The sequence below is a fragment of the Megalops cyprinoides genome, chromosome 1 (assembly GCF_013368585.1).
Source record: "Megalops cyprinoides isolate fMegCyp1 chromosome 1, fMegCyp1.pri, whole genome shotgun sequence".
Taxonomy (NCBI): domain Eukaryota; kingdom Metazoa; phylum Chordata; class Actinopteri; order Elopiformes; family Megalopidae; genus Megalops; species Megalops cyprinoides.
The window spans coordinates 27,824,902-27,848,090 of NC_050583.1; positions in this window are offsets into that span (position 1 = coordinate 27,824,902).

The following is a 23,189-nucleotide window of genomic DNA, read 5'->3' on the forward strand; positions in this document are numbered from 1 at the left end:
TGTAGCTAGGTAGCCATCATGAAAGAAATGTTGGCCTTAAATAGTATATATATATATTTTTTTTTACATTTTTACTCAATACACTTGGTATCTGACTTACAGTGCCAGCGGCTGTCTTCAGGGGTTTTTCCTGGTGTAAGAATGATGGTCGCATAAAATCCACCCCTAATTTCTCGTGAAGCAGATGATAAACTTGGAAATGAATAAGGTGTTTTTCTGACTGAGTGGAGACAAAAATCATAAAATAATCATGAGTCATTAATAGATGGGTAATAAACTTTTAATGAACACACATAATTAGGATTCTCACACTTTGATGGATGTGACAGTCAGCAAATTTTCAATTTGAAATGGTTTCAATTAAACAAGGGTTCTTTGAAAGACTGAAGTGCCTTTTTATTGCTAAAGCAACTTGTTTGCACCCTTAAACTAAATGGTAGTATCTTTTCAATTGCATTTGTTTCCCTGTGTGGGAAGTTTAAGTCCATCTGGTGGTGGAACTAAGCTTCCACCATCAGCTCTCCACTTTATCACAATACTACATTATGTGTTTCTAAACCTACACATTTTAAGATTTTACACACTCTACTGTGCAATACAATCTGATTGCTATGTCTGTATCCTCAGCCCAAGTTCAGCCAAAAATAAATATAAAAGCATGTGTATGAAGGTAGCATATGCAGAAATATTGTTTATGCTGTAAATGTCTTTTGATAAGAATATCTGCTAACCCAGTAAATACATTCTTATTCACACAACATGAATATATTTTGTCCATAATCACTAAATGTGTCATTTTAAAATCTGTGAAAAAAATAAGATGTATCATTCATTGATTTGTCCCTTTATACAATATACTGGTCAATAACGATGACCAGAAAGCCGATTGGTTAAATATAGATGGCATTATTTGTTAGCAGTACAATGTATCATTCTAACACATTATGCCTTTGCATGTGTTCTGCTTGTTCAAATGATAACTACCCACGTGTTCAGAAACCCACCGCTACTTTTCTCCACCCTGTTGAAAAAATGCATAAAGCTGAATTAGCAAGAATACAAATAACCATGATTTTAATGAATTCCCCAAAGCTATTTACCCACGTTAAAATATGCAGCTTACTGATGAGATTTTCTACTGGATGTTAAATTATTTTAATTCATGAGCCAATGAGCTGGGGGAGGCATGTATTGGCTTCCTAGTCAATAAGCCTTGTCTAAAATTTGCTATCTTGGTTTAAACCTTACTCAGCTGTAATGTGTTTATGGATGTGAGGGATTGTATTTGTAGTCACACTTTGAAAAGTGTTAATAAATTAAAGCTTTTTTAAATGTCACAACAAAAAAACTAATTCAAGTTATCACCTCATGAACAAAATTGGCAATATAAGGTAATTAGAAATTAATTCATTATCACAGAGAGGGTCATATACTGTATGGATTTGCATGCACAGGTGAAATGTGCCTCAGGCCTGTCATATGAGTGACCATATTCATATGTGGTGGCGTGCTCTAAATTTTTGAATTGAAAACCCTTTACTATTATAAATTGTTTTCACACAGATGTTTTACTTGGTTTTTTATATGATTATGATCATATCATAATTTCAGGACTTTTGCAAAAGGTTTTGAATATGTGATGTTCCTTCCCCTTGGCATTACCAATTATGAATGTCTCAGTCACTTTTAAAGCCCTGTAACAATGACAGTCTATGCTGTCCATTATTTCTTATAATGCTCATAATGTACAAAATGATTATCCAAATGGCTATAAACATGACAATATAACCCATGACATATAATTACTAAAGGTTTTTGCCAAAAACTACAGGCTTAACACTGAATAGTAATATATTCTTGTTTGGTGTTGTTTAGTTTTATATGGTATGTAAAGGTAAAGCAAGTACAGCAGATCATAGTATGACATGGGGTGGTACAGTACGGTGGGTATTGGGGTGCATGGGACATCATCTGAATCAGTTTCACTAACATAATTTTAATTTAACTCTGCATATTAGTGGTCCAACAACTAAAGATTGACTCATCTTTGGATTAATAAGTATTGACCATTAAGATATATGGCCCAAAACAAGAACAGCCAGTTTTTCACCTAGTACTAAGTACTAAGTACCTACTTTAATGATTTATTATTCCATAAAGCCATTTTGCATTTTAACAGTGTGTTGCTTAGTATTGTAAGGATTCACATAGTATTGTACACAAATCATGTGATTGTTCATTGCTTTTTGCCTGAGATAGTTCCATGAGTGCGTTTTAACTGCTAGTCCAATTAGTCGGTAGTTTAGGTATTCCCCTCTCAGCTAGCTGCTCATTTGCACCTTAAATGAAGGAATTTATTGGGTGTGTTTGTGCAGAAGCTGCAGCGGAAGCTCTCAGCCTTGTTTTATGAAGACTTGGTCCTACAGAGACAAGAGAGTCTACCTAAGGGTGTCTATTGAAGGAGGCCACTGCAGGAGGTCCTGTCACATCACTACATCATATTGTGAATGTTATTTAACTATGTGCATCTATTCCCATCCATTATATTTGGGGGTTTTACTTCAGGGTATGTGTTGGTATTGTGTTGGAATGGGACAGACGTTGTATAATGTGTGTATTGTGTTGCAATTTGGTGTTGGACGAAGTGTGCAGTTGTGGCCTCCGCCCTGTGTGCTTGTTCGTGTATGGATGGTGGTGTTCTTGCTTGTGTTATGATTTATGTTTGACCTTGGGGGCCACTCTGGACAAGAGCACCTGCAAAATGTAAATGTAATGTTAAATGTATTTACATCTTACTCATGGTGCTCTTAAAAAGTGCATGTAAATGTACTTAAATAGCCACTACTGCATACTTCCAATGGGGGCACAAAACAATAGTACCAAGAAAATGCAATCAGTATGTGCACCTGCTTCAAATGACATTTTTATTAGGGCTAATGAAATCAAACACAGTTACTAAAGAAAGATTGAACTTTTAAAAATGACAAATGATGCTAACTATATCTACTGTAAATCTAATACATTACATTTGCCTGGCAGACACTTTCATTCAGAGCGACTTACGCAGCTTACATTTTTACATGTTATATAAATGTTTGCACTTATATGTACCTGAATATTTACTGAGGCAATTCAGGTTAAATACTTTGCCAAGGGGTGCAACAACAGTAGCCCACCTGGGAATCTAACCAACAACCTTCGGGTTATGAGGCCTTCCCTTCCCACTGTGCTATACTGCTACACCAAATACAGTGAAGCACATCGCTTGAAATAAGTTTTATATACGTTTAATATACTTGCCACTTAAATGCCTTGCTTGTTTGGGTCTGTTTTCATGATGTCATGCCTCCTCAGTTATTTGTGCATTTTTCACCTGTGGAAAGTGTCTTTTTTATTTGTGCCATGTCAACTGGCATCCAGGCAATTAGCTACACTGCACATTATTTTTCTAAACATGTGCTTTTAGGTGCATTGGTATGTAGCACAAGATAAGTTAAACTGTATTCAGATTCTAGAGGCTGTTTTCATTGACAATTTCACTCCAATGATTGCTATATTACACATTGTGAGCCCAAATGGATCCAGATGGATTGTTTGTGAGTTTTAAACAGCATTAGTATTAGAATGATTCTGTTTGTGTTTTTGTTGTTTGTTGTTTCATTATATGGAGCTGATTCTTATAAGAAGAACATTATAAGCAGAGTGTATTTCTTTAACACAGTGCACTGTATTTATGAAAATTTTAAGCCAAGTCAAAAGCAACTCTGCAATGCAGTAGATGAGGTGCCAGCTCTCAGAACTGTTTATATTCAAAAGTGTTTTTGTTTAGAATTAGGAATGCTAACCTGTTCAGTGTGAGAACTGCTTAAGTCTACTACATATTGCAGTGCTGCATATTTATTTATTTTTTTTTAATTTCATTTTCAGGTTTTATTCATGGATAAAAAGCATCCCGCTGAAGCCATGGCAGGATGTCAGTAACATCGGCAAAATCTGAGGATAGTAGATAACAAGAGTGGCACAATGGGCACAGAATAGCCTTAATGCATTGCATTGTGTCTTGTTTAATAGATTGTTGTTAATTTCTTCGTAATGAATTAGGAGAATAATCAGTCCCGAATGAGGATTTCATTAGTTGGGCAAAGATCAATAATCTAATCATGAATGTACAATGCATTTTTTTAGCATAGTCTGTAAATTACTTTCAGCAGATAAATGAGGTTCTACTGATGGAGTTGTTAATGTATAGGACCAATATGAGACAGTAGCTTTGTTCGTGGAAAAAGGAGACGGCTTCAGAGTAAAACGAGCATGACTGCAGTATGTATGCATTAATTGTGATGAGGTGAGAGACATATGTAAAGTGATGAACTGGTAAGGAAAAAGATAATGTGTATGTATATATGCATGTGTGTGTGTGTATATGTGTATGTATCGATTAGTGCTGCAATGATTAATCTATTGATTAGACCTATCAATCAACTAAAGCTCACTTGACAACTAATTCTTTGAAACAGATTAGTTTTAATAAACAAGTTAAACACTGCAATGCCATTGGTTACTGTTAGAATGTTCGACACTCTGAATACTTAAAGTATCAACCTCAGTACATTGTTTGAGTTAAACTACTATGAACAATCAATTTAATTCCATTATACAAGTATGGCCCATACACAATGCAGACATGCAATCTATCATACATAGTAAAGATAATTCGCTAGCTACACTCAGTCGAGTTACAGCAAGGTTAATAAAAGGAGAGTGTAAAATGTTAACCCTCCATAGACTCATCATGCTTTTTTGTTACCCCCTCTGGCATGCCGTTGTTGCCAGTTTATAAATTGCCTGTCTTTAATTGGTTTCAGTCTTTCTTTCTATAATTGACGTAGACCTGCATTTAGTTTAGTGTGTACCTTTTCAAACCTAACGAGTCCTTCCCAGGTAAGCAAACAGTATCTCAAGATAATTGTGGTTAGACCTCAAGAAATCAGTATGCAAATAAAGAAAATGAACTAGAGGAAGTCAAAAATCCCTCCTCAGAAGTGTCTGCACTTCATAAAACACTACATCACTAAAAGAAGCATCTTATCGGTGTAATCCATTCCAGAAGAGGGTTTACAAAATACCAGCTTCAGGGGTGGTTTGAATACTCAGTATTTTTGTCTAATATATTATGTTGTGTTTTTTATATTTAACCAGCAAAATGAAAACAAATGGATGGCACTGTATACATAAGTGTATGTATACATAACACATACATATATACTGTAGTTATACTGATATATTTTCTCTTTAAGACAGGTTATGCTGACTATACAGTTCAATACATTAATTGACAATAAATTCTGTGAGCCCATAAAAAGCGCTTGAGCAGTCATTTTCAAGATGGTCATGATTTTTTATGGTGCGGAACTTTTAATTTACTGGGATGATAAAAATAGATTTACTCTCAACCACTTGTATTTAATTTAATTAGCTAATCAACTATAAATCATCTTCTATAGAAAATGTAATTTAATTGAGATGGTATTTTCCAGATTTTTTTCTTTTTATTCTGTCACAATAAGTATAGTGATTGCAACCCCTTTAGTTCTTGGGTTTAGATGAATGTACATGCATGCATCACAAAGCCTTTCTAATAGGCATGCTTTGCCAAGCTGGATTTCCATGTTATTTTTCATTGCTCTTTCCATCTCCCCTGGCACATGGACACACACATTAATATTAATATGTATTTCCTATATATATAGGATATAGCAAATTTTCCTTTTGGTTTTATAATGAAAGGAAAGCAGCTAAAAATGGGTAATCCTGGACATCCTGACAAGCAACTTTTGTAACCACCTGTATCCCTGGAAGAAAAATTCAATTTGAACTTGAACAAAGTCTGTGGGCTCTCACTGTCAGCTGTTGACATAGCAGGGATAAAACATGAGCCTTAGAACTTAGCTTGCACTCAAAGTGAATGCTGCTCAGGAGCCCGCTGTATGTTTGAAATCATTACAGGGTTATGGAGGGAAATAGTTTATAAATATAATGAGCAATAGAATGGCTTCTAAAAGAGAATCCTAAATTTCAGTACAAGTATGTTCTATGTCACCTTAATTTGTTTGAAAGTTCTAAAGTAAATGATCTATTTATACAGTATATGGTTTAGTTATTAAGTTTGCTTGAAAAAGCGAATTTACTCTTATTCCTCTCATTTTTTCTTCTTCCATTTGATTTCTGCATGCACCTCCTATAGCTTTTAAGCTACACTTACAAAACCTGTCCAGTACTTTCAGCTAGTATGGGATTGTGTTACTTGTGCTTTATGTGTCAATACGTAAAGTATTTTTTTAGGTATTTACAATTTCCCATTGACTAACCTGTATAGAATGTTCAGAATCTGAACTTTTTATCATGTTCAGCTGACATCACAATAGGACTACAGAGTGACAGAGTGTCTTGAGCACAGCTTTCAACTCAGGAGTCAGCTTTCACTTATCTGGTGTGAGTCTCACACTTTCCACCTCAATCTCACACACTGTGACAAAATCTCACACCAGACCTGTTCACAGTAGTTTTGTTAAAAATAGAACTGGATTGGCAAGCAAAATAACTGGTTGAAAATAGTATTTGCTAGTTAGCTAGCTAGAATGAGTTCACTGGTTTTAAGTAGCTAACTTGTGACTTAGCTAGTGAGGTAGCTAGCTAAATAAACTAGTTAGCTGACAAACAAGATAATGTTGTAGGTAGTCTGGCTAAGTGCTTAACATGCTAGTTACCCTAGTAACAAGCTAACTACCTCAGAATGAGCTAATATGTTGACTTATACATGAAATGAGTGTGCATGTCTGCATGCAACGTTCTCAAATTGAAAATCTTACTGCAGCCTAAGCAATGTTGGCAACCCTAGTAACTACTAGCTACTACCATGTTTTTTGAAGCAAACTTAAAGTTTGTCTCCAAACTTTCGTGTATAGCCTTACTTTGTAATTCTCCAAAATCTCTCAAATTCAGTCATATCCAAATCATCCATGCTGTGCTGAGACGATGCACAGACTACGCTCAAAGACAGTCCATATGAGACCTCACTGCTCAGCAATGATGGGAGTAGAGTGTTACGAAAACTCCCCACGTATCTTTTTTGGTTTATGGTTTGGACCACTAACTAGCTAGAAAACTAAATACTTTGAGACCCTTTTTTTTTTACTGTTTCGGTGGGAGGTCTTAACTCAAATGGTGTCAGTGCTCCCACCCCCTAGCTGTTGTGTTTTTGTTTTTCCCTGTCCATGTGCTTTTTGTTTTCCTTGTGTTCTAGCCCTGCCCCACTCTCTGCCCTGTCTCCGCCCACCCGATCATCTCCACCTGCCTGCCTACACACCTGCTTCCCATCATCTCATCAGCCCAGCTCTATATCTACCCTGCTTGTCTCTGTCTTGTTGCCAGTTTGTTGCAGTGTGTTTGTACCTGTCTCGGTCCCACCGTGGTTTCTGCCTGATTGCTGTTCCCCGAATCGACCCTGCCTACGCTTCGACCTTCCTCCTGCCTGCTGCCCTGCCTTGTTCACCTGATCTACCTGACTACCTGGTTTGACCCTGCCTGTCCCCGGCTTTGATTCCTGACTGCGTTCGGACTGCCTGCCTGGTCTCTACCCTGCCTGTTTTTTGGTCATGATTTTCTGCCCGGCATCCTTAATAAAAGCACTTGGAATCTGGGGTTCTCGTGGTCCGCGCCTGAGTCCTTGCCTATGCCCTGACAAATGGACTGTACTTGCTGATTCAGGCAGACATTTTTAACATGTTTCCTTTGCAGTGGCATTTATCCAACGGTCATTTTGTGATCTTCAATGTGCATAGACCAGTAATATGTATTCAACTTTTCCTATATAGAAGCTATCTAGCTACTGTTTCAGCAAACCTTAGCAAGTAATGTATAAACAACTGAATTTGTGTATCTCTCCTTTCAAGCATGACAGCATTAGAATATAATACAGGCTGTAGTAATTAATTGATTACCTTTTCATTTGACAACTAGGACATGTTCAGTGCATTTTCAGATAAAATAGGCTGGTTGTAGTCACTGGTATTCAAGATCAATTTCTAACAATGTATGATGAAACTATAGGATCATATTGTGAAAACTGTATAAAAATGCAAATGAGAAATGTGACATTGTTTGCAGGACACAGGTAGCATGATCTGTATGTAATGGTACAGTTAAATATTACAAGCTACCTAGGACACTGATTGAACAGATCCTAATGATGACATAATGACTGTCAACCGATGCTATTTGCAAACAAATGGGGGTGCAGTGGATGTGAACTTATGGAGAGAAGTGACGGGTTCTAAGGCAACTGCCACCTTCACAGCAGCAAGTAGGTTATACAGAGAAGGGTAATAATTCTAACATCAAGCATGACCTTGATAAATTGCAAGCTCCTTAGTCAGTTATTTTTTTCTCTTGCACATTGTGGTTGCAAGGCAGGCCTGCCTGAAGCTTAATCATATAATGCTTGGCAGTTACTCTTTTATCACTTGATCAATGAAGACTATTTGCTGAACTAAATATTGCTGTTTATGCATCAGGCAAAATCAGAAAATGTTACAAACCATTCAAGACAGCAAATCACTACATTTTCTAATATCTGGTTGAGGTTTGATTGCATTTACTGTAGACTTTGAACTCCAATTGAAAAACAACCAGTGCTGTCAGAAAGTATTAAACTTTGTTAAATGTTGGTGTTCATCAGCATTTTTTCTTTGTGCCTCATAGTTTACCATTATGTTTAATTAAGTGCCCCTTGTCTTATTGTCAAGGTAGACACTGTACTGGGCTTTCAGTCTCAGGTGGTGTAATTGCAAATGCAAAATGACCTGCTGTTCTGTGCAAAAAATACTACTGCACCCTAAATATTCACAACCACTCCTTAACTCCCCACATTTTTACACCACCATCCATCACATTTCCTCACAGGCAAAGTACTAGCATAATGCAGATGCAAACTGCACAGTCTGTGTTTCTGGACTGTGCTCTGTTTTTGAGCCAAAACGCTGGCTCCTCCTCACAGTCTCATATTTTTGCACCAGCATTGGTTGAGAGGTATATGTTTTCCTCATATCTTTACAGGCAAATACCACACAGTGATTAATGTACGCACGTTTAAACAAGGATTCATTTATTGGGAGGGCCATGACCCCTTGTTTCACCAAACAACTGCTCTGTGGTTTAGTTCCCTTTTTATTGCATGTGCTTGGTTAATATTTCCAAGGCAGGCATCACAGCACAGAAAAGACACATGTAGCTTGGTAGAGTTCCTACAAAACAACTTAAATACACAATTAACAATAAGTCAGCACATTCAAATAACATATTAAATCTAAATATATTGTAAACTATTCACCGTTCATTACATATTTAAAATTTTGTAAATGATATATAAGATTTTCACTAAAAATGACCTTAAAGTTCCAAGCTGCTAGAACTACAACTTTTATTTGAGTCTTTTGAATACTTGTGTTCCAGCTATAGCTGTTGGAGGTTTTCATATTGTAACTACAAGAAGTTGTTATTAACCAGATATTATTATGATATATTTCCACTCCAAAAATCAACTAAATGTTTTCTGTTTGTTTTTAACAGATGGAGTAAATTGCTGAATTAAGGTGTTTTGATTGTTTGTGCTGTTAAATATTACCACTATAGTGTCATTGTCATTCTTAATGTTTATGAATTGTCATAGCTTTCTTAAAATTTGAACTCAGGAACATTTTTGGGAAAATGTTTTCAACATAGAAAACACAAATGGGTTATTTTAAATCTGGAATAAATAAAAAATGTATTTAATTCAATGATGCAATATTTTCACATATTTGTAAGGAACAGATGTTCCTCTCATGCAAATCTGATTTTAACTTCAAGATGGCATCACTCCAGTATTTTAAATTGATGTCATTACATAGACTTAAAAAATCTATTTAAGTATGTTGATTGCTGTCACCATTCTTTCTGTGTGTAAAAAAGTGGACTTTGAGGACAGATGTAATTACATCCATGTAAAAGCTAATAAGCTTGTGTCAGCTTCTATTTGGGAATAATTGCAGCTTTTGATAAATGTACAAAAACAAGGATTCAGGGAAAACAAAATGGCTACCCATAATGTGTAATCATCTTAAACTGCATTCACAAGTTAATGGAAGGCATTTGCTAAGTATGTTAAGTCCATCAACTGAAATATTTAATTGTCATTATGCCCATCACAGGGAAAGAAGAAAAATAGTAGCATTTTCAATGGAAATATTGTCTTTTCCCTTCTGTGTAAGAATATAATGTTGTTCAGATAAAACACCTTGCATGTACTGTACAGTACACACTGTGCATAGAGCCATTTGGGAAATTACCTATTTCTCCTCATCCACTTTAATTGCAGTGTGAGTACTATGAATTGTGTTCAGAACATTACAACGCTTGATGGAACAGAATAAACAGAGGTAGGATATGACATGTTGGACAGTTCATCTTATTGTGACACATCATTCTAGTTGGCCACAGTGCTGAGACATCTGTCAAGGCATGACAATCATGTGGTGGCTAGTGTTCTGTGTGTAAGCACAGTTGCTAATGTATATCTTTAGCACTGTGTGCACAGAGGAAAATATACAATGGATAGCGTGGCTGCTGAAAATATTTACCAATTCATGTCTGGACAGACAGGTAATATCAGATGGTCAAATCATAATGAACTGGCCATGCGGGCAAGGAAGTAGCATCATGACAGGTGGTCAGTGGTCAGTGCACAGGGCGAGAATTGTGCTATTGAAGATCCCGATAAGCTATCTAATCATAATTAATACTACATTAATTTGTTTTGTACCTTATTAAGATTTAATCACTGCCCGATGACAAAATTAACATTTTAAAATACATACAAATAAGACAGAGAATCTAATTGACTATGACAATATAAAATATTTGATTTATTATTTAAGTAATGATTTAAGTAATTTTAGGTTAATAAGACTTTATATGAGTAGCAATGTTGCACAATCGTATATGTCTGTAAAGAGGCAGGTTGAGATAAATGAATACATTAGCAGCATACTAAAGCAAATCATATAATGATCAGTGATAGGCATTCTTCTAGTCCAGCCACCTTGAACAGTGTTCTACATCAATGATCACTAGAGAAATGTATTAGATAAGATGTAAGCTGAGGTGGAGATGTTTTTGGTGGTGCGGACAAGGCGATTGTTATGCTTCAGAATGCTAGGATTATCAGCATTTTCTCAGGGTTTGGGGCATCTTGTGCTTTGACAAATATCTTGTGTCATGGCCACCGTCGTGGTTGTACCTCAGATGATTGGTAGCTGCCCAGTCGAGCATCTCCCCTCTGTCTGCAGGCTGACATGGCTTGCCTTGAAGCTTCTGTTTACCGTTCTGTTTCAGCAGCTTGTTCTCACTTCCCTTAGGTCACCCTTGCAGGCCCACATGTCATGTTTTTTCATTGCTACCTTGTCAAAAGGGCCTCTCTGCCACATCTATCAAGACAATCATTGAGGGCTTAATGCAAGAAGTGCAGCTCCTCTCACATTTTTCATTACCCCATAATTTATTAATATCCTCCTGTTGGACACTGCATTTATCTTGATAAAGCCTTTTCTTGGAGGGGCAGCAATGCAAAGTTGTGCTGTCGCGCTGGAAAATTCTCTCGCTTCACAGATCATGTTCAGCATGGTTTGCCATTTTATCTAATGTAACTCAACCCTTCCATCCCTTAACCTAAGGCAAACACATTCTCTTATTGCAGAGGGAGCCGAAGAGATTTTCATCACATGCAGAGAATTGCAGGACATGGTGGCTTTCTATCATTTTGATTAAATTCACCTGTTCACCTATTAACCTTAAGAAAAATTGTTAGCATTTGCCACTGCACTGTTGCAGCCTGTTAATTGCCATATAAGAATGGCAACGGGCAGCTAAACTTGATTTAAATGAAAGAGGTTTCAGACTACTACTTAGAGATTACAAAGCAGCATCAGGCCATCACTTCACCTTCTAGTCAAATTATGAGGTAAAAACACTGGTACCTATGTATAATGGTCAATTAATACTCAGCTTGCTACTTGCATCCTACCATAATAATGATACTCAGTTCTCTTTAGCATATCTTTTGAAAGAAGAGAGAAGAAAAATCATAGAGTATCCCAAACATAGTGTCCAGTTCCCCAGCTATTGCTTCTAGTCAAATGAAGGCACAGGAGGTTCCCAGCACCAAGTGTTGGAAAATAGCTCCCATGGTGGACATAAGGACTAGGAGAAGAGAGAGGCATCTGTGCTACAGGCATTTTTCAGCAGTGCACCACAGCTAATTTCATTAATTGTGTTTCATGCCTTGTTTCTTCTGATTACATCATTAAATCAATGCTGTATTTTTGTGGTTTGCAAAATAAAAATGTCATTTTGTTTTAACTGGCAATTTTTTTTGTCTTTTAAAAAATTTCTTTACCTTTTCCCATTTCTCTCACAAGAAAGGCTCCAGAGTGGATCATTTACAGAATTTTCTTAAAACATTCTCATTTCAATCAATCAACATACAGAATCAGAACAAAAGCCAAACTCTTGTAAAGAAAAATTAAAACCAGTAAGTACTTTCATGCATTTCCACTCCGTTTTGTCACTCAGTTTATATTTATTTATTATTTTTTGTTTGTTTGTTTGTTTTTTGGTGTTTTTGTTTGTTTTTTGGTAATTACTATTTGTACTAGTTATGATATATCCACATGCAAGGAAAACTTATTTATTTTAAAGAGAAAAAAATGCACACCATGAAAAAAATGAAATAACACACGCATGCACACAAACATGCACACCTACGTGCATTTGCCCCCATTAGGGAATGCTGACCTTAACTGTCAGTGGCACTAATGCAGTTTACAGTAAGTACGAAGAACTGGTAGATCACCAGAAATAAATCAAAAGAAATACATACCTACACATACACACACTGGTACACTAAAAACAGATGTTGTTCACATTTACTGTAACTCTGAGAGTTTCAGCTTAATAATTTCTATTAAGTCTAATTTTCAGTTTGTTGAGTCATTTGTTTCAATCTATAAAACTTTCAAATATATGAAACAGGTAAAAATGTGTTTGGTTATATAGCCTACTTGGTAGCATTGTTCTTTGTGTTTTTAAATTATGAAAATTGTGCCTCAGTTGTTTTCAAGGATGAAGGCCCATTTCCTGCGGTGAATATACAGTAGAATTGCATTTGCTGTTTATTCATTTATTTGATACCCATTTTTCACAAAGCTGTGAAAGGTTGTCATTTTACAAAATACTGTACTGCTGTCAACATGTTCTTAATACAAGATGCTATGCTATGTTAATATGTTAATAACTGAACAGTAGCTTCCTTATCCACTGATAGCCAAACCTAGTAATTGAATTTGACGTATAAGTTCTGTTATTTCTCCAGTTACTAAAAGCTGGCTTAACCTGATGCTTGAGGCATCAATTTGAGCCCCATTGTATAGCTAGGATCAGAAGAGTTAGCCCTGGGCATACAGTAGTAATGTAACATGCAAATACAAGACATACATCACCAATATAGTGTCCCACAGAAAAAAGCCTGCAAACAACAGCAGTGTTCTCCTTAGCTAGCGTACCATGGGGAATAAAGTAAGGATCTCAAAAACAGAAACTTTTTTTTTTTCCATAGAGGGCACTCAAACTCTGCTGGCTGCTTAGTCTGATTCTGAAATGCAGAAACAAACAGACAGTATTGTTTGAAGTGATACCTTGAAGATACCTTGAAGGATCTGCCTGTGAGGTAGGACTCAAACCAGCGAAGTGCACCGCTGGTGATGCCCAGTTCAGCGAGGGTGGCCAGGAAGATCTGGTGATTCACTGCGTCAAAGGCAGCGAGCAGGTATAATAGGACAAGGACCGATGACCTGGAGGCAGCTCTTGCTGTCTGCAGGGTGTCGACAATCGACAAGAGGAGTGGAGTGGTCAATTTTGAAGCCAGATTTTTTGGTATCCAACAGGTCATTCTGGGAGAAAAAACCAGAAACCTGGGTGAAAACCACTCGTTCAAGGGTTTTAGATGGAGAGAGACTGGTCTGTAGTTTTCTACTTGTGAGAGGTTAACTGTACACTTTCTGAGCAGTAGGGTTACCTGAGCCTACTTAAACGCGGTGGGGAAGGTGCCAGTGGTGCGTGATGTGTTGATGATATGCGTGAGTGCAGGTAAGAGTGTTGGAGAGATAGTCTGTGCTAATGGGTTGGAGCAATATTGCTGGGATAGAATGATGTAGGTGTGTGAACAGGTAATTAAAAAAAAAACAAAGGTATATCTTGCCATTCAACTGTTGCCCTCTGACAAGGATGCATTAGTGAAGGTGTTGAGTACAGTAGCCTCATGGCTATGTTAAACTGTGTCATGAATAAATCCCTGGACCTGAAGCCCTGTCATCAATTGGGCCTGAGCACAAATTATTACTGCCTTTCACTTTTACCTCTCAGGTTATGTGTTTATATGTCTTTGGCAGACATTCCAGCTCTACACTTTGATTGCTTATCCCAAGGGCCTGTAGTTATCAAATGACAAGATAACTCGCTTTACACAGACTGTGTGCATAGCACCAATGTGTGCTGTTAGACAGGAGCCTTGGTGACTGGAGCACTGAAGTGAATTCATTCAAAACTTTAGCAGTGCTACCCAGATTTGTTAAAGTGCACCTTATCTGTAAGAATTACTGATATTACAGTCAGTCACATACAGTGATCAGAATCACTGGGACAAAAGCACTGTTTTTGAATGCTGTTAAAAGCATTGCCTGTAATAATCAAGTAATCTGCTTATGAGAATACTTTGGACTCACTCACATGTAATTTGTGATGATGCGCAAATAAAAAAGAAGCTTTTGAATGTATGAGAGGCATTAATTGCTATAGCACCTAAGATGTACAGTATTCAGAAATGGCTGTGCATGTTCACTGAGTGCTTGGATGTCAGCTGACATGGCAGAGAAAAATAAAGAGGTCACTGTTTTACAGTGAAAAACATGAAATTAATGAACCTTAAAATCAGAAAGTGCATGAAGAAGAAAGATGATAAACCTAACGATGATAAACAACACTGAAGACATGGAGATTCTCAATAATTAATGTGAGTCAAATTACTATTTTATGTTTGAAAGAATTTAGTTAAGGATACTGACTTTGCCAAGGCATTGTAACTTACAGCACCAGCAATCTGCACAGTGAAAGTTATCTGCATGAGTCATATTATTCACTTTGAAATTAATGAGTCATATGATTTTTATTCCATTTATTAGAAGATTTTATAAGTATATTATATATTCAAATACTTTTTGTTCTATATTTAAAGAAGTTAGCTGAAGACAAAATATTAGTTAAAACATAAAGGCTCATTTTATCCTTTCAGTTGTAATTCTGCTGTTGAGAATCAACCACCAATAACATTCAAATCACCCTGAACAGATGTAATTCTTATACATCGAGTGCACTTTTAGGTTTGCCAGCTCAGTAAAGACCTTTGGCTTTCCTCTTTTGTAAAGACCCATTCTCTATCTGAAAGTGCTGTCTGCAAACTTCTAAAAACACAATATTTACTATGCAATGAAGAGAGTTACATAGGTTACTGTTCAAAATTAGGAACAAACCTCAAAGTAGGGGACTAAATCATTATTTATGATAATGCAAGAATGAACATTTCCAGACTATATTAAAATTGTGAATGGTAGGTTTTGTTTATATGGAATCCTACTAATTAGCAAGAAAGGAACAGGTGGCATATTTTGAAAGAAATAACATTTGTTCATCAGAATCAAAGGTATGAATCATTACGGAGTTAGCATTTGAAGGCGTTTGAAATGGTAATGATGGTTCATCAAATTGAAATAAATATTTGCTGAAACAGTTGTATTTTTTGTCGTAAAATGTTTCTTTCAATTCTAAGTGACTTTTATTTCCTAATTGGACCGTCGTCAGCTAATACAGATGCCACCAAATTCCCATGAAAGAGCAAGCATCTGTTGTTCCTGAATTTGAAAACAGCAGATGCACATTTAAAGAAACAATATTTTCTGAATGCATTTCAAATGCTTACATTTAAGAAACCAGTTAGTGTCAATAGTTGACATAACAAGAATAAGCTGGTGCAAGCTCAGCAATTGCTTAGAGAAAGGTACTGCAGGATAAATCATTTAAAAGAAGAATGTGAGGCTTCAAAGGCAGCATTAACAACAAGCATGGTAATAATAATCATCCCATGGTTAGAACAACCTCAGAGATTGTAGTGATTACAGTTTTCAATTCTGTACATTTTCTTGTACATTCTCAACCAACAAAACCACTGTGTGTCATCTTTGTATCAGCTACATCCACAAGGAAGGGTAGAAGAAATGAGGCTGAGGTTTTCAAAAGGACGAAGGAAACACTGGCATTACATTTCACCTTATCCGCTTTCCTCTCAAAGGAAAATGTATGGTGCACCTAATTAGAACAGACCACATAATTACGCTGTTGTGTAACATCCAGAAGCTTAATAAATATAATGCAGATTCAGAAGGTTTTTAAGCAATGGTACTTTTAATTTTATTTCTTTCCTATGAAAACGAACATCCCAGTCTCTGAGTGCATCCTAATTTAGAAGGAATGCCCTGATTAAAGGATTCTTTCTGCAGCTGTGGTACTGTGATAAGGGGTTTATGCTTAGACCTTGTGTGTGGTTGCAAAAAAAGCCTCTCATTTTCACATTAATGTGTCTACCCTCATTTCTGTGTCGTATACAGAAAGTGAAGGATGATGAGGACATTTCTTTCAGTGGATATACATTTTAGAGGGTACAAATGCACATATACATACATGGTTGTAGAACACTGCATTACAAGGCAAGGCAAATGTAGACTTAGCTCATAACCAGGGTTTGGAGGGTTACTTTTAATATGTATTCCACTACAGATTGCAGAATACTTGCCCTAAAATGTAATTTTTAACATATTCTGATAGATTACTCAAGTAACGTAATCTAAATACTAAACACAGTGTTTTTAATTTTTAAAATGTAAGTAAAAGTGTGAATGTGGCTTAAACTGGTTGGGTGATTCTCACTACAGTGTCCTTGAAAGAGCAAGATGGAATCTGAAGAATGTTCTTAACGGTTTTTTAAAGTCGTATACATATACACAGTATACATACCATGTACAATGGCAGAAGTAAGTATGTTAATGGGACTGACAAAAGTAGTCTGACATACCCTCAAGTAAATCATGAGATTTTTTTTAAAATAAACTTTGAACATGTTTATGACCCATGATGGAATTTTAAAACTACCTCCTCAATCAAAGAGCAGCACATTGTTATGAGGCTCTCAAGCTGTTTACTTTATTTCATGTGAGGACTGTTTGAACACACAATCTAGCTGCATAGCTAGAGTCTAGTTGTGTCACAGTCACTGAAATAGCCTTGGATAGTATAAGCAATGTTCAAACGCACAATGTAGCTGCATAGCTAGAGACTAGTTGTGTCACAGTCACTGAAATAGCCTTGGATAGTATAAACAATGTTCAAATGTGCACATCAGCATCATCCATGGATTGCAGATTGAGAATGTGACTGAGCTCCAAAATTTGAGTAATTGCATGTGCAGATACCACAATATTACATAAATTCTGCATCATACTTAGAGGTGTGCAGAGGAGTGTATTCATATTCATATCTGTATGTTTTCAGGGGTTTAATATCTGTACCTGCATTCATATTTGGAGAAATGGCAATGCGGCATAGTAGTATGTGCAGAGCAAAGATGACAATTTTTGTATAGCAAGGAAAAAATTAAGGAATTGTCTACATATAATATTAAAAAGCTCACTTATTCAAATAGAAATTGTCATAATTAACTAAACTAGTCATCTAACATTACTTACATAATGGATGGAGTTAGCAACTGGAATAAAACATTAAAAGAGTAGTCCTTTGTATTTATTCAAAACAACAAATTCGTACTGACTTTCAAACGGTTAGATAGCTACATCATTAATAAATCTTCATTCATCCTAGCTACACCAACAGTAATGCATAGACGTGGCTCTGATATTGCACAAAGAGAGTACAGAAGAGTATGTTGCTGCTGGCTACCAAGCTGATGAAGAAGATAAAAAGACAGCAAAAGAAAGATATACATTCTTAGCTTCTCGATTGTAGTAAGCAACTGAATCCATTATAAATTGTTAATTTTTCACCGGTAGCTTTCAAATGTAACCTGATTTGTCGCTACTGGCTTTAAAAAAGGAGCTGGCTGCATTTCAAAGCTTACAGAATTGAAAGATAGTGGACACTAGCAGCCCAACCAAGCTGAGACCATAACTTAAACTTGATGGCAAACAAGTTAATAGGCACCTACAGGGCCCCCAAAAAGAAAAGCGCTAATAGCAAACCCACAAGGGATGATTTAATCACTTGCAAGGAGCTTCAGGAATGAAGGCTGATAAACAATACAGAGAGCACTGGAGGGAGTAGAAACCTTGGTTCAGCTCAGGGGTAAGGAAGAAAAGATTCAAATACATATGCAACTGATCCATGCAATTTCACCATGATCATCATATGACAGTTTAAATTCTGAATTGCGGTATGAGAGCAACTCAGAGGAGACAAGCAAACTAACTCTTTTGTAGTACCCCAGGGCAACCTACCGGGCAACAGAGCCACAAATCCAAGTCACACTAGAAATCAAGTCACTCCTTACAATATTACCTTTTTGTCAAAAATTGTGGTACAGATTAAAAATAATACTCTACTTTACAGATACATCCCTGATACAATTATATGATGAAATGCTTTTGAGCATGCATTCTTTTCTTTTACAAAACTGAAATCGGTCAAGAGTGAGCTTTGGTATAAATCTGGTATAAAGTGCTGGACTCCTGACATTTTTGCTCTCTCATTAGTAAAGCCCTCCAGGGCCTAGAGGTTTGGGATGGGAATAGTTGAAACACAATCACTTGGTGGAAGAAACCTGTTACCACTGACAAGTGACACATTCTAGAAATGTGTAATCCAATCAGTAGCTGTTTCCAAATTAAATTAGCTACAGCAGCCAATTGTGAATGGAAACACAGATGAAAAATATGCTTGGGAATTCAGTTAGGGGTTACATGTTAACCTGGGAAAGAACAGAAAATGTTACTTTGTGTATTGATGTCTATATTGTCTAATACAGCGCATATCAGGGACAATTCTTTATGGAAGGATTTTCTCCCTTAACTCAAAGAAAATCCACAAAGTCAAAAATTAAATGAATAAGTCTCCATCAAATGGTGTAAACTATGTGTACTGAAATGCTATTAGACAGGTTCTGGTGGAAGGAAGTCCAGCCTAACATCCTGCCAGAAGATACTGTTTGCTGATTTTTTTTTGCAATAAATTAATAATAGAGACAGGTCATATTGATGAGCAATCTTCTCCAACACCTTCAAAAGTGGACAGATCAGGTTCAATGCATAAACGTTGTATTAGTTTCTAAATGTCATCATTTCAGAAATCACTGAGATGGATTCATTTATATTTCTCTAACAAATAGTTTATTTCTAGAATTTGCACCAGAAAACAAATAATACGATTGCAAATTGTGGGTTGTAAGATAGATAGTACATTGGCTAGCCAAAACAGATTAAGTTGCCAATAGTGTTTTATTGGAATTTATAGATAAGCAATCTGGCTCAACTGGCAAACAAATCACAGCTGTCAGATAATACACACATATAACATTAGCTAGCTAGCCTGAAGGATTTGTTTGTATAATTCATTGGTGACTTTTAATTACGTGCTAGGTAGCTAGTTGGTCCCAACGAAAGCACATATCATTCATGAATATCTTCAGTAGCATTTTTGTCAGCTGACTTGGAACAATGAATGCTGCCTAATCTGTTGTAAAATTATGCAAAGTGACAGACATTGAAGGGGAAACAGTCTGTACCCCCCAACTTAAGTAGCTAATGACACAGTTGGGACTCATCAGAATGAGAAAATGGATACTGTTTGTAAATTGTTCTCAATGCTCATAACAGTACTAGTCACAGATTAAAGCTGTGACGAGCATATTCCCGGAATAAACAACAGCGCCACAATGTGACATTCCCACAACGCAAGAGGATTTCTGTTTATTAATGGCCAAAATATTTTTTTAAAAATTTGGTAGAGAGTATTGTGTTTGTGTGTAAAAGTGTGTGTTAGCTGCTGCCATTATGTCTCCGAATGTGCATTGTATTTACCTGTTTTGTTCCCGAGGTAAGGCCTACTGGCAGCATACCTCTGTCAAGGCAAAGAGAAATATATGTATTGGCATTTAATTTTCACCGTTATTGTTCTAGAGAAAATATGTCTACACAGACATTGTATGCCACTACACATTTATTTGGAGTTTCATTATTTGAGAGGATAAACAGTGGTTAAAAATTGTTTACTTATGTACAGTGTTCAAGTTTACAATGCCAAACAGGCTCTGAGTGATACCACTGTTATTCATTCAACTGTTGGATGGGAGTAGCGTGAATCTAATGGGTTTAGAAGGAGGGAATTGTGAACGATTGGAAATTAACTACATAAAATCATTCAGTACCATTTTTTGTCATTTCCTTTGCTGCATTTGATTAACTGATTTTTTGCTTTTATGTTTTTTTTTTTTCTGTTGTTAATTTTATTTGTCTTTTTGGTTATTTTGATGGTTTGAGGTTTGTTCTATCTGGGAAGGGCCTCAGGTTTCTATGGGGCTGATATGGAACTTGTAGAGAGAGAAGGAGAGAAGGCTGTGAGATACCTACCTGGGCCAAACTACTGGTGCAGCTATTTTCATTAGTGATCATATGTTTGTTTTGTATTGATTTATTTTTTCTTTGTCTGTGCTCTGGTGTGTCCTAGTTTAGTGTATAGTGCCAATTGAAAATGGACTGCTAGTAATGCTAGTAAGCTTGAATGCTGACTTATTTTGAATTGAGGTTGACTGTGGATGACTTATGTTTATTACCTACAGTTGTATACATTTTGCTTAGCAGACACTCTTATCCATTACGTTATTAATTTGTACAGTTGGATATTGACTCAAACATACAAACCACTTTACTTTTTACTTCCCTGGTACTGTCCACCAGATTTTTCAAATATGTTTCATCATATCCCTAGGATGGACATTTGCAGCTGCATTAGATGGCCATTTTGATGCCACACAAGACAGGGACTATTAATTTGAAAGCTTTATTTTAAAGACAAACTTATAGATAAGCTGTTGCGTTTGATAATGTAAACAAAACTTTGCCTGTTAAAAAGCAAGTACATCTGTAGTGTATTGAATTACTTCCTGTGATTTCAGATAAAAAAAAAAAAACTTTTAATTGTTTAAGAGAAAGCAATTTCCTTTTAAAGGTGCTTCGTTGTTCTCACACTCTTTATTAACCATGGTATATGCAAATACACATATTACCCACTTTTTATATAACATTAAGTGTGTATTGTTGCTGTTGTTTGCATTGGGCACAAAGCCCCTTGTGAATAAGTCTGGTGGAACAGTGCAGTATTTGCAGATTTACCCATTTGCAGGTATCTCAAGAAAATATCTCTCAGAAATGTCGAGGGTCCTCTACACAGTCTAATTTCAGAAATTGAAAACAAACTTTGCACATTGAACAAGACAGATGTCAGAGACAAGATCTGGCAGTGAAATAGGCAGTGAAGCCAAAGAATGGAGAGGATCGCAGGTCCCAAAGCAAATCACGTGTGGATCCTTACATGAGTTCATCCAGCAACATCATGAAAAAATTGTGGGACATTGTAGTGCCTTTGATTCGTAAAATGAGAATTTGTTCAGGCATTCAGCAGGAGGACAAATGATCCACATTATGCACTGTGCATCAGACACTAAGCATGGTGTGACATTTCCATTCACTAGTCTGGTTTCATCACCAATCCCAAGTACCCCTTTATGGGAACCTTTGCAGATGGTGTTCCTGCTGTGGTAAAGGCACACTTAAAATGTCCTTTAAGCATAAGGATGTGACAGCCCAGCAGGCAGGCAATGCATTTTGCCTGGACTCTTTTCTCCATCTGAAAACAGCGTCAGAAATACTGTATACAGGTGCAGGTCCAGATGCTGGTCGTGAAATCTGAGAGCTGTGTCTTTGTAGTTTATTCAAAGTCTAGGCCATTAAGCCTTGCCATTGTTCCGTTTTTCCAAGTACTACTGCAAGTGGCAAGAGCTGCAAATGATGTGGGTACAGGCCACTTTCTAAATGGGTAGAGAGCCACTGATATATCTTTTGTGGGCCTGCTGTGTTTCATCAACTGGATATATGAGGCTTGTCTCACCAGGGCAACCACTGCACAGTGCTAGGGTGTAGCAGATGCAATCCTCCAATACACTTGCATACAAACCACGGCTATTTTTCACACTAGAAGTTGTCCAGCACACTGAAGTAAGCTTAGTGCCGATTGGAGGATGGGTGTGGCTTTACTTACATCTTCTAAGGGAGCTGCAGTCACTTGATGAGTGCCAAGCATCCCTGCCAACATACAAAGAACAAAGACAATTTGTGCTGCTGCTGTATGCTCCTGGTTACGGTTGGCTGATGACATGGCTGACTCTGAACCGGGGCTCACCATGAGTGCCTTAACCACTGAACTACTTGGATACTCCTGTTGCATAAGATGTATTATTGAGTGAAAGTATTAATATAAAATTGTAATAATATTGGTGTGCTGAGGATTTTAGGGAGGCGACAAAATTATCTATAAGAGCTGGGCATGAAATCCTGGGCCTGCATTTGTTACGCGTCTCAGAGCAAGAAAGGTCTAAGTGCTTGAAAAATCTGGGAGTGACATCAGTTTGGTACTACTCTTACTCCTACGTGATTTATCAAATTCTTTATACCTAAAAGTACTAAAACCTCTGCAAGTATTTAGGAGCTGTAAGCTGTTCAAATACATTACATTGCTGACAGGTGGCTACATCAAGGCAGCATGCATGCATTTTTTTGGGAGAGCAAATACATCATGCATACATTTGACAACATGCATCTGTTAAAAATATATCAGTCAGATAAGGAAGGGATTTTATTTGTTCTGTGAGAATAACTGTACTACTTACTTCTTCAGTGAAAGTCATTTAAACTTTGCTTCTTGGCAAC